This window comes from Etheostoma cragini, chromosome 1 (genome assembly GCF_013103735.1).
Source record: "Etheostoma cragini isolate CJK2018 chromosome 1, CSU_Ecrag_1.0, whole genome shotgun sequence".
Lineage (NCBI taxonomy): Eukaryota > Metazoa > Chordata > Actinopteri > Perciformes > Percidae > Etheostoma > Etheostoma cragini.
Window position 1 is genome coordinate 15,789,417 of NC_048407.1, and position 18,205 is coordinate 15,807,621.

An 18,205-nucleotide genomic window follows, 5' to 3' on the forward strand; every position below is an offset into this window, starting at 1 on the left:
AACTACATGTGTAATTAAATGTGTGTGGAACAACACTTATCAACAAGGTGAATTATGTATGTCACAGTCACTACAACTACTTCATTAGAAAATACATTTCTTGATCCTGATCCCAATTATATTAATCAGCAAAATCCTGTACTTCAAACTGCAGTTTTCATGGAGTTGAGTAAATGAATTAGGATAAACATTATCTAATTTCCCAGTAGTAAATATAAGACCTGAAAAACCTGGAAGATTAACTTTAATTGCAACAGCAGAAACGGTCCAATACAACAAAATAAAGCCTCCAACACAGTGTTGAAAGAACCCTTCTCTAACAATGTGTGAGGGGAAAAAGTGTGCTCTTATATTTGTGCAAATCAATGTACATTTTAAGCATCCTACTGGAAAAAAAACATCAGCTTTTGGTGATATTTGTGGAGCACATGAGGGGGCCTATAAAAAAAGTATTTGTTCCATTTACATAAAATTTTTCCGAAAAAGCATTCTATTATTTAAGTCATGATTATTTGCCTAATCACTGTAGCGATGTAAGGTTATCCAAGTCATAGTCAATGCTAAAATGGCTTTGTAAGACCTGTTGCAAGCCTAACGTTATTTTTCTTAGAAAATTAAATAAATAAATCGCAGTTCAGGAGGTAGTGGTTGATACGCCACATTTGCCTAATTTTGATACCGTAAAATCCCTGGAGTAAGCATCATGCCATAATGTCTGGGTTGCTACATTAGACAAAAGTAAAACTAAGGACGAGTTAAAGAGTGAAATGTAAAATGAGGGAAATTAACCTTCATGGTTGCTGTGGGCTTTAAAACACCTGGCAGGGCACCCAGATAGCTCAGTTGGTAGAGAGGGTGCCCATATATAGAGGTTCACACCTCGACGCAGCCGGCCCGGGTTCGAATCCAGCCTGCGGCCCTTTGCTGCATGTCACTCCCCCTCTCTCTCCCCTTTCATATCTTCAACTGTCCTGTCAATTAAAGGCCTAAAATGCCCAAAAAATAATCTTATAAAAAAAACAAAAACAAAAAAAAACAGCTGGCAGTGGGATGGGGGTGGGCAACCCTGCATCTTCCACAGATGTACACACCAACCGAGCTAGGGGGAACATATTACAACACGTTCGAGAACACATTCAAGACAAGTTGGGATCAGAAAATTGATTTTTTTGTATTATGTGTATAGGTTTATTACCAGGACAGATGCGGGCCCCTGCTAGGAGGGAGACAAGTACACATCTGTGTGTGAATTGTGCATGCATTTTTTTATGAGGATAAGAAGAAGATGGAAAGTGTATGGTTACTTTGTGAAGAAGAAGAAAAAAAAGTCACTGCCAGATTTCTTCTAGATTGCTAAAGAGTTGTGTTGCCAGTGAGACAAAAACATTATAACACAAATAATCAGAGGTTTCTGAGTGGAGTATAAGAACATTTGTTTGACTTCATACTATTTAGATAACAGAGAGCTTTTAGAGAGAGTTTGTTAAAGTAAGCTTGGAATCTCATTTCAGCATCCACACCTGACTGGTTAACATTGAGAACAGCATTTGCTGAATATAGCGTTGGAATAGTCAGTTTGTTTTTAATTACCAAAGAGAGAAATAGTGTGACCTTCCAAAAATTCAAAAAGCATGGAGACAAGTTACACAAAGGAAGGGTTGATGGTTGATCGTATAAAGAATTTCACCCGAAATACTGAGATTTACATCCCGTCTGCTACAATCAGTCAATACTGGTTTCTTTTTCTTAATCTTAACTAAGTATTATTTATTGCCTAAACACAGACAAACTTTAACTGGACTGAACAGCACTGACAACAACCTATTTATTGCTTTAGGTAGGCTTATTGTTGTAGAGGTTGATGATGCTTTTTCACTTGACGTTGTATTACGTATAATAAGTCTGTCCCTGCTGAATCTTAGGTAATCCTTTGTTTTTCAACCTGTCATAATGGAAGTAGTAAATGTAGCACTCCTCAGAGTGTGAGCTCTTCAGCTGAGCCTTGTTCATTACCCTGCTACTGTGCAGGGAGAAGTCTGGTAAATGGCTTTATAATGGCTCTTTGCTTCCACTGTGAGCTCCCTGCCCATTTTCTTCTGAATTCTGATGCTCCTTGGTGCAAAGAGCTGTGTGACTCAAAACTATTATTAGTCTGCCAATAAAACTGAACCTTTTATATCAACATTAAACCTTCTGATCCATTTACATGCATTTATATTCAGTCCAAAGCTGGCCAGAACAATCTGAATATATACTGTATATTAATTTGTTGCATTGGTATTAGAAGTCAGAGTTAATTTTTATCCTGCAAAAAGTAACCCAATATTAATACTGATCATGCCTTGTTTCTCTCTCTCACACACACACACACACACACACACACACACACACACACACACACACACACACACACACACACACACACACACACACACACACACACACACACACACACACACACACACACACACACACACACACACACACACACACACACACACACATTGTTAGTTATTCTTGAAACTGTTTATCAGTATGATGCATGAAAAGTATATGATGAACTTACTAGTCATTACGACTTCAAAATAATGCATCCTGAGCACAGGCTATTCAGTATTTCTTGGAAATGCTACTCCATAATAATAATAAAAGGTCATAACTTAAAAACAAAGAATTGAGGCAATGTAGATGTGAGCATTTCGGTTATCTTTGTCCATAAACTTCATTTTTACTCTTCTGTATTCTGATACAGAAGTTACACCTCTCCACCTGCCTTTATAGGGACCACAATGGAAATACGTCTTTGGGATTTATTGTTTCATCCCTGACTGTTTAAGTATTTTAATGTAAGACTATTGTTTAATATTTCATATTTAAGTGGTCAAAAAATAAATAAATCAATCAATCAATCAAGGTATGTGTAGCGGGTAAAAAATATGTGTCTATTTTGGTCACTTACATTTGAGTGGTGCACATTTGCAACTAAGAGTCGTGAGCATTTAAACTCAATTAATTATTAATTGTTGCTCTTCAAAGAAGGAGTTATGGGTTTTATCCTTACAGTGTACCATATGACTGTGGAATGAATTTAGGACTAGCAGGAGCTTCAAACTTCCACACCACAGTAAGCTGTTTTTGAAAGTTTTGAAGACTTTGAAGTAAGCGATGGATGGTGCTGCAGGCTGAATTCCTGATTTACTTGTTATCATTCAGAGGGAATTGTATAGGGCTTAATGTGGTCGCAGGCTGGCTTGCAATTTATGTTTGCACAAAGCTGAGGTAGTGATGCTTTCTCTCATACTGTCAAAATAACTAGTACTGCTTTTATTTATAAGTATTTGGAAAAAATCTATCTTGATTATTTTTAATGGCATAAAACATCTACATTTCCTGAGGGCTATTTGAAGAAATACCAGGCTATTAATATTACTACTGCTAGGCCAACTTGTTTTCTCACAATTTAGAAAGCTGCTGACACAGGTCAGTACATGTAAACATTTATTATGATTATGAAAATATATATATATATATATATATATATATATATATATATATATATATATATATATATATATATATATATATATATATATATATATATATATTCATATCATTTTTAGATGTCATAATTACGATATGCTTGAAACTATAACAAGACTTAATGTCTATAGCCACGCTAGAAGCTCTGTGAGGCTATTATTCATGATTTAGCCTACTTTATATATTCTATTGACACTTTTTTTCATACCCTTACTTACTAAGTTGAACATTATGAGACCAACACTTTCTGCAGAATGTTTACCTTGACTGACATCTAAAAACAAAAGCATGGTCATGGGTGGGGATTGTTCTCCTCATAGTGTGTCCCTGCTTGTCTCAATACAGTCTAGACTCAAACAAATCATATTGTAAGAAAAAATCAAAAATAGCTACACCTAAAGCCAATATCAACCATGCTGCTTTAGTTTCAACTTTCATTTTACTGTAATGAAGTCATATCATGGTGCTTCATATCCCAAAGCCATAAGAGGCCTTGATTTATTATACTGCTGTTTTCTGTCTTTTCCAGACAATCAATAGACGCTATCAGGTAAACAGATATTACTGGCAAGTGTCTAAACTGAATTATACGGGTCCTGTCGTCCATTTCAGACAAATGACATTTTGAATAATTTTATTGATGAAATCACAACTTTTATTTTTCTCTTTTGAACCAGTAGTGCCTTGTAAAATGTTTGGTAATAGTAGATACAATTCTAATTTACTTTACCTTGGTATGGAGTACAGCCTGCTTTTAATTTCTCACAATACATCCACAGTTACAACACACGCACGCCCATAGATTCATGTTCCCCTCGGGATGAATTCTATTCACTGTGGAAAATAATTTACTTTTCATCTTGCATCATCACAAAGTCAAACATTTTCAAATACCTGTCAAACTAGTTACATTCGCATTAGCCTTATCTGTTCTCGGGGCTTAGTCCTAATTAGCAAACATTAGAATGCTAACAAGCTAAACTAAAATGTTGACCATTATGCCTGCATTATATTCACATATATTAGGCTATACAGTATGTCTAAGGACCATATTGAAACGTGTTACAAATACAGTGGTATCATTTTGTGCTCCATGTGCTTCTATGTACAAATGTCACGTTTCTGACCGTGCAAAATACATTCTTAACTAAAGGATGAATTGGTTGTGAAGCGGCAGCTTAGGGCCTATGCATAATGGAATTGGCAAGTTACTGATGCATAATGTTTTACTTTTAAGTACATATTCAATATTCTGGTTCCACCGTACAATTTCCGTTACTTGGTGAGCTGCATGGATTTACTTCTGCCTCATTTTTGGATTTGCTGTGCAAGCTCATAGGCATCATTGGCTTTAATGAAATATGGCCCCAAGTTCTTTGTGTAGACAGTGGAAGACATTTTGCAATTTATAATGATTGCACACTGATCCATATTTCCCTATAATATAGTCAGGCAGAAAAGTACAGCGAAAGAGAGAGGTAACAACCTGAGATATCTCAAATCCAAACTACAACAGCTAAGAAATTATTTAAGGGTAAATGCATAAAAAACTCTGAAAATCTGTAATTCTGCTTGCTTAAACACATCACCCCCAGAGCAAATCTGCATAGTTTAATGGGGTTAATATGCTCTCTTGCACACCTTTTATATTAATTCTTGGATTACTAGTTTCCATTTTTGTCTGCACTAAAGCCAGCAACAAGCCATGTAGGAAACTTAACTATTGGTTAACTAAGACTATTTCATTGTACTTTATGCTTATTTTAGAGGATGCCTTTTTATTTTAACAAAATAGTTCATGCATGTCAATTAGTGCTAAAATATTCCTTTCTTCCTTACTTAGCGAGTAATGCAAGCAATTCATCAACATTTCTTCTTCTGTGTTGTAGCTAACAGGTTGTAATTCATAATTCGTTCTGATTAGCAGTCAAAGGCATTTAGTGTCTGTACAGCATTTTAGTAGCTGGTCCAGGGGGTTAGTTGTAATCAGTGAATATTATTTAATAACCCCCTACACCAACAACACATCATTTTAACAGTACTATCTGTGCCAGGGGTAATTAACACAATAACAATATTGTAGCTAAAACACACCATATCTATTGTTAAGTCACAATGCAAGCATGTAGAATCTATTCCCATGAGGCTTTGTTTACAGAAATCAGTTCATAACAAGAATGACGGATACTGAAAATTAATGATTTTGACAAAGGCAAAATTATGGGGGGGGAGTGTTGTTTCAGGTACTGTTAAAAAGATTAAATGCAATCCGGTTTAATAACATATTTTCTGGACTATCTAAGTCACACTATTTTACAGTTTGGCTGGTCCTGCAACTTATAGTCAGGTGTGACTTATTTATAAAAATATATAGCATTAAACACGTTTTTAAATTTGAATTTATTAATAAAAACATTACCATCTACAGCCGCAAGAGCGCTCTCTAGGCTTGTGACAACTATATGCTGCTCCTAAAGACAACTGAGAAAAACTGAACACAAACAAAATGCCCACAAAAAGAAAATCCTATTCTGCAGATTACAAATTGTAGGTAGTAAAATATGCGGCCGATAACAGTAATCGAGCAGCAGAAAGAAAGTTTGGAGTGAGAAGCGTGTGAGGGACTGGCAAAAAGGTTACTCTTACTGCAATGAAGAAAACAAAGAAAGGATTTTGTGAAATAAATTTCTAAATAAGTGCAACTTATAGTCCAGTGTGACTTTATACATATATATATATTCACACACACACACACACACACACACACACACACACACACACACACACACACACACACACACACACACACACACACACACACACACACACACACACACACACACACACACACACACACACACACACATTTTCTTCTTCATGGCGCATTTTTTGACTGATGCAACTTATTCTCTTGAGCAATTTATAGTCCGGAAAACACGGTAGATCATAAGTTTGAAGACTCAGACCTATGGCTGGGCGATATGGCAAATAATATGATCACAATCCTTTTTCTGTATTAATCAATATTGATATTTATCACATTATATAATTTAATAATACTACCAGTTTGAAGAGTATCCTGATAATAACTGAGGCCTGAAGAAACCAGTGGGTTCATTAGTAGAATAACATAATGTAACATTTGACTGAGCAAACATGTCTTGCTTTTAAATATATTTTGTGATAAAATCATTTATTTTGTAATAAAAATATATTGAATAACATCTAAATGCAAACTTTTAGCTTTGCAAACATGCTTTATCTGCCTCATTTCCACTAATTTCAAACAATAACTCAAACTATGCTCTGTGTAGGAAATGGGTGTGTACTTTGTAAGGCTGTCCTCGACTAAAGAAACTCTTAGTTGACCAACACTTATATGATTTTGTTGACTAATCGATAAGTGGATTTAATCGACTGTGCGCTTTGAGAGGTAGCCTAGAAAAGCACAATATAAATGTAGAAAAGCACAATATAAATGTAGTTAATTAACCATCTGTAAAGGTGAGTTTCTTCATAATTTATCCCGCAAAAGCACCACTTTAAGTTTTGTGTTCACCAGATATGTGCATATAGGTTTCTTGGAAATGAGTAATTAAGCATGTACAAGCATAAAAAAAACGTATCAACTAAAGAAATCTTTGTCAATTAAGACCAAAACCACGGATTAGTTGACTAATGGACTAAGAGGGACAGCCCTAGTACTTTGATGTGCATGCCAAAAATGTCTTCATCTACTATTGATTTGTTTTTGCAGTTGGCAAACAACTTTTGGTGCTCATTACCGCCACCTTCTGAAATGGAATGGCGTTTATTTCTGCTGTGTAATTGGCTGATAGATCTATCCATATCAAGTAAAATATGTCCAAAGTATGTCATTGTTCCCAACTTGAATTTTACTGCAATCCCATAATTTGAGACCGTTATATCGCCCAGCCCTACTCAGACCCCAAAACACTACACAGTTTAAACTGTTTAAAACTAAGAGATGACATTGTATAACTCTGTAGTCATCCCTGCTGCAATGTGGCAGTGCAGAGTACCCATTCAAGTCCTTTTAAGTCCTGTTCATCTGCCCACACTGTCATGACACAGAGGTGGTTTTAAAATCAGCAAAATATCTCTTTACATTATCAAGTTAACAGTAGAAATACGGCAATACAATCAACCATGTTACAAAGTAAGGTGCCAGGAATGTTCACTTGCACATACGTGATTGGCCAACACAGCACCGTGCTGGATGATGTTAAATTGCAAATAGAAAAAGTCCAACATTTCTGCCAAACGAGCATGTGTTTTTTTGTTGCCAGAGCCCTCTGTGTTGGCACATGGCAGTCCCTCTGAAATGAAGAGCTGGGGCCTTAGACTTCATTTTTGTCTCCTTTAGGGGTCCAACTAAATATGACATAAATATGATATGTATATTGCCTGACTTATCATCTGGGATTCAAATGTCATTTTTAAATGTTTTTGAACGATTTAAAAATTATATTCTGTAGCTGGAACAAAAAACTAAAATTGCACCATAACTAAACTCTGCTTCCCCTCCATTTGTAGGACAGACACAAAAGGTGCTGACACATCGTAATGCCTCCTCTGCTCTTCTTTTCAGGTCAGTCATTATCATAGCAAAATTTGCATAAACTCCTCCGCAGGAGCAGCGCCTTTCTTACTATTCCATGCAGGTTCTCACACAGGCAAATCCGTCCGATAGTCTCTGCCCACTAACTCAGAGGTGTCGTCATTCTCTCCCTTTGTAGGTGGAAGTCGTCCCGTTGAACTTTTATTGCACGTTAGACAGCATTCATGAATGTTACATTTTTAAATTCAATAATAAAACTAAATAATTCAAGTCAATTTTGCATGTGTTTGTGGGTGACGTGTTCATGCATACATAATTCATGTTTTTTTTGAGCAGGCCTATATCATTAGCCTATATCTGAAAATGAATGTCCAAAAATCCACTTCCAAATCATAGAAAAACAAAAGGTACTGCTTTTAACTCCAGAACTTGCCTGACAATCTTCTTGTTTTAAAGTTTTCTTCAGTATTAAAGTAATTCAGTGATAGTTGTCTGTACATCAAATAATGAAGGTAATTTTTTTAACTGTACACCAATATATTTGTCACACTAATAAAGTTTTAAGGCTCATTGTCAAAATTGCCAAATATTCATCTTGAATAATGTGTAGCAATGGTCTGTATATTGATGTTTAGCTGAATCATCAGTGAAAAAATAAAGAGGACAGACTAACTACAGTATGTGATCAGACATGCACCTCAGAGGAACAGTAGTGGGGCTTAATTCAAGAATGACTGAACTTTTTTAGCACGTTTTTGATTTGCTGATTGTAGCTACTATTAACAGTTGCAATCAGAGATTAAAGTACGGGAGTTATTTATGATTGCTGAATTAATGCTATTGTCTGCCAATGATGATGAGCTGCAGTCATCCCCTAGTTATCAGTGTCTCCACATAAGGTCACTTACAGGTAAAGAGCACTTTGCTCTCTTTCATGGAATTCTTTCCATCGATGAAGGCTGAAAGCAAAAAGTATACAGCACTGTAACCACATCAATAAGGAGGTATCACATAACGTTTGAAATGATGAGATAATTACCATATTGGCCAATTTGAAAATGCAAATGAAAAAGTAAATTTTAAAAATCATGTGTCCATGGCAGTTTTTATTTTGACTAATGGTGGGACTAATGGGGGAATTACTAGAATTGTTGGGGCTTTGTAAATTATAGAATGTGGTCTAGACCTACTCAATGTGTAAAGTGTCTCGAGATAACTTTTGTTATGATTTGATGCTATAAATAAAATTGAATTGGTGCATTTGCAATCAGGGAAATAAAAAATATTGATTACTGAATTTTAGATTATGTATTCATTATTTACACAATTGACATGGAATTTCAATTTAATTGAGGCATTTTTATCAGTAAATACTGGATTTCCATGTGTATAGTGTGTTCTGTTAAACACCTAAATATTAAAATGCATTAGAATTTTTTTTATTATTTCTAGGTGCAAATGAAGACGAGTCACTGGTAGGAAGAAATAGGACGATGGAGTATAACGTTTTTTTTCCAGTCCTGTGCCAGGATGACAGAGAGTTAGCTAAAATGGCTTTGGGCATCTTTCTCTTATATTGTAAATACAATTATTCCTTATTCTTTTTCTTTACTCATTTTACTCTTTGATTAGTTTAATAAGAAGCTTACAAGCTAACTATCTTAACTTGGTTGTTTTTTATGGACTGGAATGTAGGCTTCCTATTTTCTCTGAAAGACAAGGAAAAAATACAGATCCAGACAGACAGCACACAACCGGAAGACAGTAAAGTCTAACCATTGTTTGCATCTGTCCATTCAGATGGTGGTTTAAAGGGGATTTTAAAAGTGGCAGGATTTTAATAGCGTTGAATATAACTAGAAAGCTTATTTGTTTTATTTTTATAAATCCCCATTTTACTACCAAATCAAAAATAGCAGACAGACATTTACTAAAAATAGTGAATCACCCAAATACACAGGCATGGAGCCTGATTCAGATTAAAACAACATGTGGATTGGAAACACAAATCAACTCACACTACAGACCAAATACAAAGTATAATTTACCGCCACAAAAAGAATTATGCAAATAGGTAGCCTGGGCTATGTTCAGTAGGGCTACTTACTTTTTTCTGTCACTCACGGACATCGTTGCAAGAGGTCAGGGGTTATCCAGGACTATCCCACCACAACGTTGTCCTGTCTCCAAGATTGACTGTCCCATTCACCTGACAGTGCTTTGTATAATTAGCCTACTGATAAATAACAATAATAAGGAACAGTTTCCCTTCTTTTGTCTTCAGCCAGAGTAAAAGATTATGATACTTATTTTACTCGGCAACACATGCTCGGTCCTGAATGTCTACCTGTAGCACGGTTTGTAGCTTTCTGTGGTTGTACTTAGCTAGAGTCCGTGGATAGTAGCGCTCACAGCATGCTAACGCTGTTATCCTGCTACTAGCTATCGGCGGAGCTCGTTGTCCTTGTGCGGCTGTTGACAGTAGTTCTTTTTCCATAAACAGCGAGTAGCCTACGTAGGCGAGATGAGGTGCTGCACAAACACAGGTGAATGAATCCCGTGAAATCCAAGATGGCACATATGTTCTTCTTCTTTTTCTTTTAATAGCGACTTGCAACTAGTCGGAGCATTATCGCCATCTACAGTGATTATGAATTCTAGACCATCTTTGCAAAGTCATATGCAAATATGTTTTAATGTCCATGAGCGGAATTCCTTCACTTTCCAGTCTTTCAGTACAAGAAGAACGTGTTCCACAGTCTCCTTTTGATTACAGGCATCACCATTTCCAGTCAGATTTTCCCAATAAGATGCAGAGATGCATTTAACTTTGTGTGTCCCAGTCCTTAATTCTCTGCTAAACAGGCCCATTCTCTCCTGTTTTTTCCTAGAACCCTTTACTCCCCCACCTTCTGCTTAATAAACACCTTCCTTTTGTATCAGAGTTCCACAGTCTTTGCCACTGTTTTACTTTGTTCCATACAGCAGTTTTTCCTTTCTTTCTTGTTTAGTTGAAAACGAAAGCTCTGCTGCTTAATGCTGCCAAAAAAGGCCAGAAGCCACACTGCAACAGTCAACATACATTATGTTTTTTTTTGTTTTTTACACATCTAATATTTAATCTGTGCCACATCTGGACAGTAAATAAAATGTATCTTGTTTGACACTTTGTCAACACATTTGTATTGACTTTTATTATGTTTGAGAGCTGTTTCCATCCAGTGAACATGTTTTGATAATAATGTAATGCTACTTTATTTTAGTTGTCACATTGGTCATGAAAAATGAAATTAAATGAATTGACAGAATATATAAATACAAACAAAATAAAGACAAATAAAAAGCTGACAATAATTGTAGGCTATAGGCTATTTAATTATGCAAAAAAATGATCTGACTTACCCTCATAGGCAATTTTTATCTCTTTTAGACCCGTATTGACAAGAAAATAGCAGAAAGGTTACACGATTTTAAACCTATTAACTTGGAAATGTACTGGCAGGAAACCAACTTGAGTGTGATCACAGATCCCAAACAGATAACAATGAAAATGTTACTTGTCATGATGTTACATCACAGCTTTAAAATAGACTGTAAAGTGTGAGCCTACTTTTGTCTTGCTTTTTTTTTTTGGATGGTAGTGTGGTAGTGATGGTAGGGTTCTTGAAGTATCTTTGTGCATTTCTCAATGTCTCAAAAGGTCTGTCAAGGTAAACTCCTCCTTAAACACACTTGAACTGTTCAAATACCTGATTCAAATTTGTAATGCATCAGAGGGGACTTTGCTGTTCTCGAGATAGGTATACATTTCCTCATTCTAATAAGACATCATAGCCGCAATAAAAGGTTTAATTTGCTAACTATAAACACACTATAAACTATAAAAACAGAGTGGACATCTACAAAGTGCACTCCCACGTGACTTATAGATAACTGTGAATGCATAATTTAAGCTTTTATTTTCTATTTTCCCTAATTGTTTGAATCAAAGCTTCTTGAAAAGTGATATGTCCTTACTACCCATCATCATTTTAATGTGATAAGCAGCAATCAGTGACTTCAACTGCACATTGGACAACAATGTTCAGTGTCTGCTACCTCCATGTGTTCCATGGACTCAACTGCAGTTCATAATGTTTTCATGCATTAGTGGAGAGTACTATTCCTCACGTAAAGACACTACAACAAAACCACTTTAAAGTTAGAAAAGCAAAACATGATCAATTCATGTCAAGTCTAATGCCCACGTTGCCTCCTCTCTTTGGATCTTTTGAGTTACAACGCAGCTCAGACTCAGAAGTTACATTAAAATGCAATAATTGAAGAATCTCCCAAGTGGCACTGCAGAGGAAGCACTCTCTCTGTTATCCCAGCCCATATCCTGTTGTGATAATGTTTCAGACCTTGGCAGGGACAACACACAACAGGCACAGGGGAGGAGAGGGCAGTGGAGATGAAAAGCTGAACTATAAGCCTGAGCTTTAAGGCTTTTGTGCTAAAGGAACAGATAAGGAAAATTAATTATTTTTATTTTTCTATACTGGTGGTATGCTGGCTTAAAGTCCCAAAAAGATAAGGATCTCAGCTTTGAACATGTTGTGTTATTGTGAAAAGCCCTTGATATTATTATCTGTTAATGTGTAACAGCAGGAAAAGCAGCTCTTAACAGTCAAAAAGCCACAATTGCTCCTACACTGTATGGCTTCAATTTTAGTGCTCCTCCAACCATACACATATGTAGGCTACTCATAATTACGGTCATAATCATGCTCCCCAATGACAACATGGTCGTTCTTTTTAGCTGTTTGAAACTGATCGCTCTCTCCATTCTTAAACAATGAAATTATTGGATTCACTCACCTCTGCATGGCCCAATAATAGTGAAATGTAAAATGTAAAAATAAAACAGCTTAGTAAGTAAGAGCACACATACTGTCCCTATCCTCATGCATTCATAGGCTACACAGATATGTGAAAATCTAAGTAAACAAACATGCAACATTTTCTTTTAGCATGCATGATTATCCGGACATACATTGATAAAAAAAATTGCTACTTCTAGTGAGACTTTAGCCTCTCATTTCGCCTTTTGTTCAGTTCACAGCAGAGCACTGTAGGCAAGCCCTCCAGCTAATGATCTCAGAGTGGAGAACCGTGACCCTAATGATTCACTAATGCAGTCTCTGCACAGAGTATAAAATTACTACGTAGCTCTCACTCATTGTGTAAAATAGCTAATACAATACAGTACAGAGAGTACTTTGGATATACAGACAGACAGATCAGGTTGATGCCACAAGGAAGGGGGGTGGAGTGAGACTGAACCCAGTGGTGCAATGTACTGTATGGTTTGTCGGAAAAACTTTTCAACACGCACGTTGCTCATTTGTATAAGATGCCATTGAAAAGTATTTAAAAGAGTTAGTGAACTACTAAAGAATCAGAATCAGCCTTATTTGCCAGGTATGAGGACACATACGAGGAATTTAGCTTTGGATTGTATTGCTCACAATGTGCTTACTCACACAAAACAAACAACTAAATCAAACAATATAAAACAGACCATAAACAGAAACAATATAGACAGGTTGAGACAATAGTGCAATAAAGAGTGCAAAGTGTGTAGGAGTAAATTACAACTATGATAGTTATTATTATTTTATTTATGCAGCATAGTGCAAAGAGTGCTGGAATAAATAGTAGCAGGTCATTATATAAGTATTATATTACAGTATGAAAAGTATAAACAGCTCTGAAATACAGAAATACAGAATGATGGATAAATGAGTGGAACTAGTAAACAGACTGATTAGAGACAGTGTAGCTGGGTTATTGCACAGTATTGAACCTGACACTGTGAGTCAGAAGTCAGCTATTCATCAGAGTGATGGCTTGTGGGTAGAAACTGTTCTTGAGTCTGTTGGTTTTGGTGTACAGTGCTCTGTAGCGCCTACCAGAGGGGGGAAGCTGGAACAGGTTGTGTCCGGGGTGAGATGGGTCTAGAGTGATGTTTCCTGCCCGTTTCCTGACTCTGGAAGACTATAAGTAATGAATGGAGGGCAGGTTGGGACCGATGATCTTTTCTGCAGTCCTAACTGTCCATTGTAGTCTTCTGTCCTTTTTAGTGGACTCTTATTTAAAGCTCTTAATGTTGGCTTTACTACTATGTATTTTACCATTAATATGTTTTGTAGTGTACTTTCCATAATTCAGTAATAAACATACAGTTTTCCAAATGGCAATGAATTAAAGAATGCACATAAATGATTAGCAGCAGAATTCGTACATAGGCGTAATGTTAAGATGTGCGTTATATTTAAGCATATTCATTTAAAACAGCATTAAAGCGCCTATATTATGCTTATTTTCAATTTTCATAATTGTATTTTGAGGTTGCACCAGAATAGGTTTACATGGTTTCATTTTCAAAAACACCATATTTTTGTTGTACCACACATTGCTTCAGATACTGTTTTTCACCCTGTGTGTTTGTGTCTCTGTTTTAGTTACATAGTGAGACATCTCACTTCTATACTGTCTTTGTTGGGAGTAGCACATGTGCAGTAGCTAGGTAAGATCACATCAGCCCGTATCTCATTCAAAACAGCCTGGATATTTTTTTTAACCAATTTGGTATGTCTGTGGAAGCACCAGAGACTGACATAATAACATCCCAAATCCCAGAAAAAATGACCAACCCAAACCAACTGAGAGATCGCTAACATTAATGTTGATTAATCTTAAAAAACATAACATCATCCATTTTTTAATATAAAGACTGTGGGTACTATGACACAGTCACAGAAATAGGTTGGCTGTCAGAAGGCCAACATAAGAAAATACACATCTTTGTGTAAAAATATTCAAAAATCTATCTTTCATGGTGTAAAGAGTTTAATTCCAATGCATTTGGTTTTCAATTCAACTTCTATCTGGAAAATAATGGAAAGAAGATTAGCCATTGATGTTGTTGCTGTTGATAACAGTGATGATAGTGGATGTAATTCAAAACTGTGTATTCTAAGCAGCATCACATCACTCGTCTCACACTGGACTACACCCAGGGGGACCGAAAAATGGGAAATATGGGAAACAACTGCTTCATGTGAAGGCAAATCAGATTGTCGTCACTTTTCATTTCACTCAGTCTACCAGCCCCAGTCTCCCAACCCAACACCAAGCCATCAACTTCCCACCCACTTCCAAATGATGTATGCACATCCAGAGTTACAGCAACACCTACTGGTAATCCTAAATAAATGCAATTTCCTCTGCTGTGATGAGTTGATGAATTCATTAGAAAACTCGCCACAAATGAAAAAGGAAAATGCATTTCGTCTTGATCCTGTTATGTTTTCTGTTACAGTCCCTTTTTTGCTGTTCATTGTTAGACTTGTTCCTTCTCTTAAATGAGATATTGCAGACTTTGACAGGTGCAAGGATATAAATGACAACACTGAGTATAGTAAATGTTTACAAAAAGAAAAGATAAGAAATGCAAAATATTTTTTATTACAATTAATTTTAACCCTTACCCACTGTTCATTCAGCAAATTTTAGAGTTTAAGATTACAGCCACACTCTTCTCTATTCTCAGCGTTTATTTTATTTGTCATTCTAGTTATTTTATATCATTTGGCTTTCTTATATATCTATCTATCTATCTATCCATCTATCCATCTATCCATCTATCCATCTATCCATATCATATCTTGAACCAATAAAATAAACACACAGATAAGATGATATTATGTACAGAATTTCATTGAATCGTCCTGGGTCCAATACTATTGTTGTATGTAATCGTAGTATGAGCTGTTGGGCTAACATTGCCTAATCTAACTCCTCATCTAATCAGCAGTAGCTCAGTATGTGCAACACAACCTCAGTCCGGTGATAAAGATGATGAGCATCAATCTGCTTTCTCAAGTGTGCTTCTCCTCAGTTTCAAGATCAATTAGCATCACGTATGCAGGGATGGTGGCGTACTGTTGCTGTTAGTCTGGAAAGAGCATGTTACTGACACAAGACTGAGCTGCGGTCACGATCTTACATTAGTAAGTCACTGATATTATGCACAGATCTAACAAGCTAAGATAATTCAAGCAATTATCAAGCGCAAGGGTTAAAAGAACAGTTTGCACTTTGATAGCGGAGCAAAATCTTTAGAAACGGAACAAGGAACATGTTCTGATAAAAATGTTTCTTCTATCACCAATCTAGAGTCCACCTGCATGTTTTCAGAACTAAATGGTGAAAAGGTTAAAGGGTGCCTGTGGTCATGTCTTTGGATGTATTGTTTTCAAAGATGATTGGTACACATAGTTGGTACACATTGGATATAGTTTAAGAACATTGAGGATACTCTTACTCTTACTATAATGCATACAAAAGTGAGCCAGAGGATTTAGGATGGAAGAAAAACTAAGGTATCCTTATTGTTACGTTGGCGTGATAATACTAACAGATGGTGCAGGAAATTATCTTTTCATTTCCCGGGTTAAGACAACAAGTTGAAAGTCTGTGAAGATTATTGATTCACATAATGTTCTCTGTGATCTTAATATGCATCTCATTACATTTTCTACAGTGTCCTACAGCTTTGCACCTCATTTTACTTTTAAATTCTGTGATTCCATCACCGCCCTTGTTCCCTGTATAGTGCACCTCTTTAGGCAGGAAATTGGATTGGAGTGAGCATGTGCTGTAATACAAGAGGAAGCCTACCCACCGTTTTCTTATTATGTCTTGATGTCAAATGTGTAAAAAGACTACAAAAGAAAAACTGTATTCTATTCATGGACGTTTGCAGCTCAAGTGTGAAAATTAAATTGTCACAGGCCGTCCTTCATCACTGCAATATGAAAGGCAACAGAGTGAAGAGACCTGCCCTTGAAATAAACACACTCATATTTTGCATTAGTTATCATGCTGCTGCCTTATCCTTACAGGGGAGGACAGAGGATGTGGCTATGAAAGAAATTAAGAAGAGACAGAAGCCGATTGTTTCTCTATCTGTAACTCATGTAAACATTTTGGTTTACACATTTGCCATTTAAATGCCAGTCGTCCTCAGAAGTTAATGTCTTACGCAACCTATCTTACATTTCAACATGCCATAATTGCAGCAGTGAGATAGAGGAACTAACCTGAGCTAGGGACACTGAATGTTTTCCAAACAATAATGGATGCAAGCAGTTTGTCATTCATTATCTCAGATGCAAAAGTTACAAAAACTCAAGTAGGCTGATTAGTTTTATTGGTCATATTTAAACAGGGCTGTAGCTACTACTGAGGACATCTGTCTGTGTTTTTCTCTGAAGGTTGTAGCAACCTTGGGATAGTAGTAAGCCCACACTTTACAAATAAAAAACTACAACCGAGTATTTTATAGGATCGCTTTAGTGTTTAAGACAATTTATTAAAACGTCTCTACTATAAGGTCAAGTACAAGAACGAAAGTAACGAAAAAAGTACGTTTAGAAATCGGCATTTTTCCCCCAGAATGCTACTCCTGGGAGCAGTGACGGGCTGCAAACAAAAAACAGCCCTGGCATTTCCACCCACCTTTTGTTTTATTTCAAACCATGCATGTTTTTGAACATCTTATCTGAATATGTAATTTCATTTAACAATGCAGACTGATGTAAAAGTTTATGAATGCAGTTTTTAGAAGGTAACCATGACTGTGATATTGAGAGACTCATATGTGGTATCACATTACTATACCAATAAGTAAATTACAGTAAATTATAATTGACGCAGAGAAAGGGGGGCAGAGAGAAATGATGTGGTGCCGCCGATTACAATTAAGGGGCCGCATGGCTGGGACAGTGGCTCTCCAGCATCTGCCCAAATTCCAGATTACCAGTCCATCAGTGCCTGGGAGTATGGATAACTCTTTGAAGCACTAAATGTTCATGTGTAGTGAAAACTCCACCCATTAAACACAGTTTAGATTCTTTATTATGGGTGTTGGGACTAAAATCTAGGTTTTATGAGTGCTGACTGCCTTTGATTGATTACTTTCTCTACTTGATTTAATTTTTTTATTTTTTTATTTGGGGTGAATTATTGCTGCAC

General features: G+C 36.2%; 1 long non-coding RNA gene across 1 annotated transcript in view; it reads right to left on the reverse strand.

Moving 5' to 3' along the window:
• LOC117951032 overlaps nt 1-12,414 on the reverse strand; it is a 23,557-nt gene extending 11,143 nt beyond the window's left edge. Inside the window, exon 1 of the long non-coding RNA XR_004658033.1 lies at nt 12,402-12,414. This is a non-coding gene — a long non-coding RNA (uncharacterized LOC117951032). The remainder of the gene's footprint in view (nt 1-12,401) is intronic.
• Between the last annotated feature and the right edge of the window lie 5,791 nt (nt 12,415-18,205).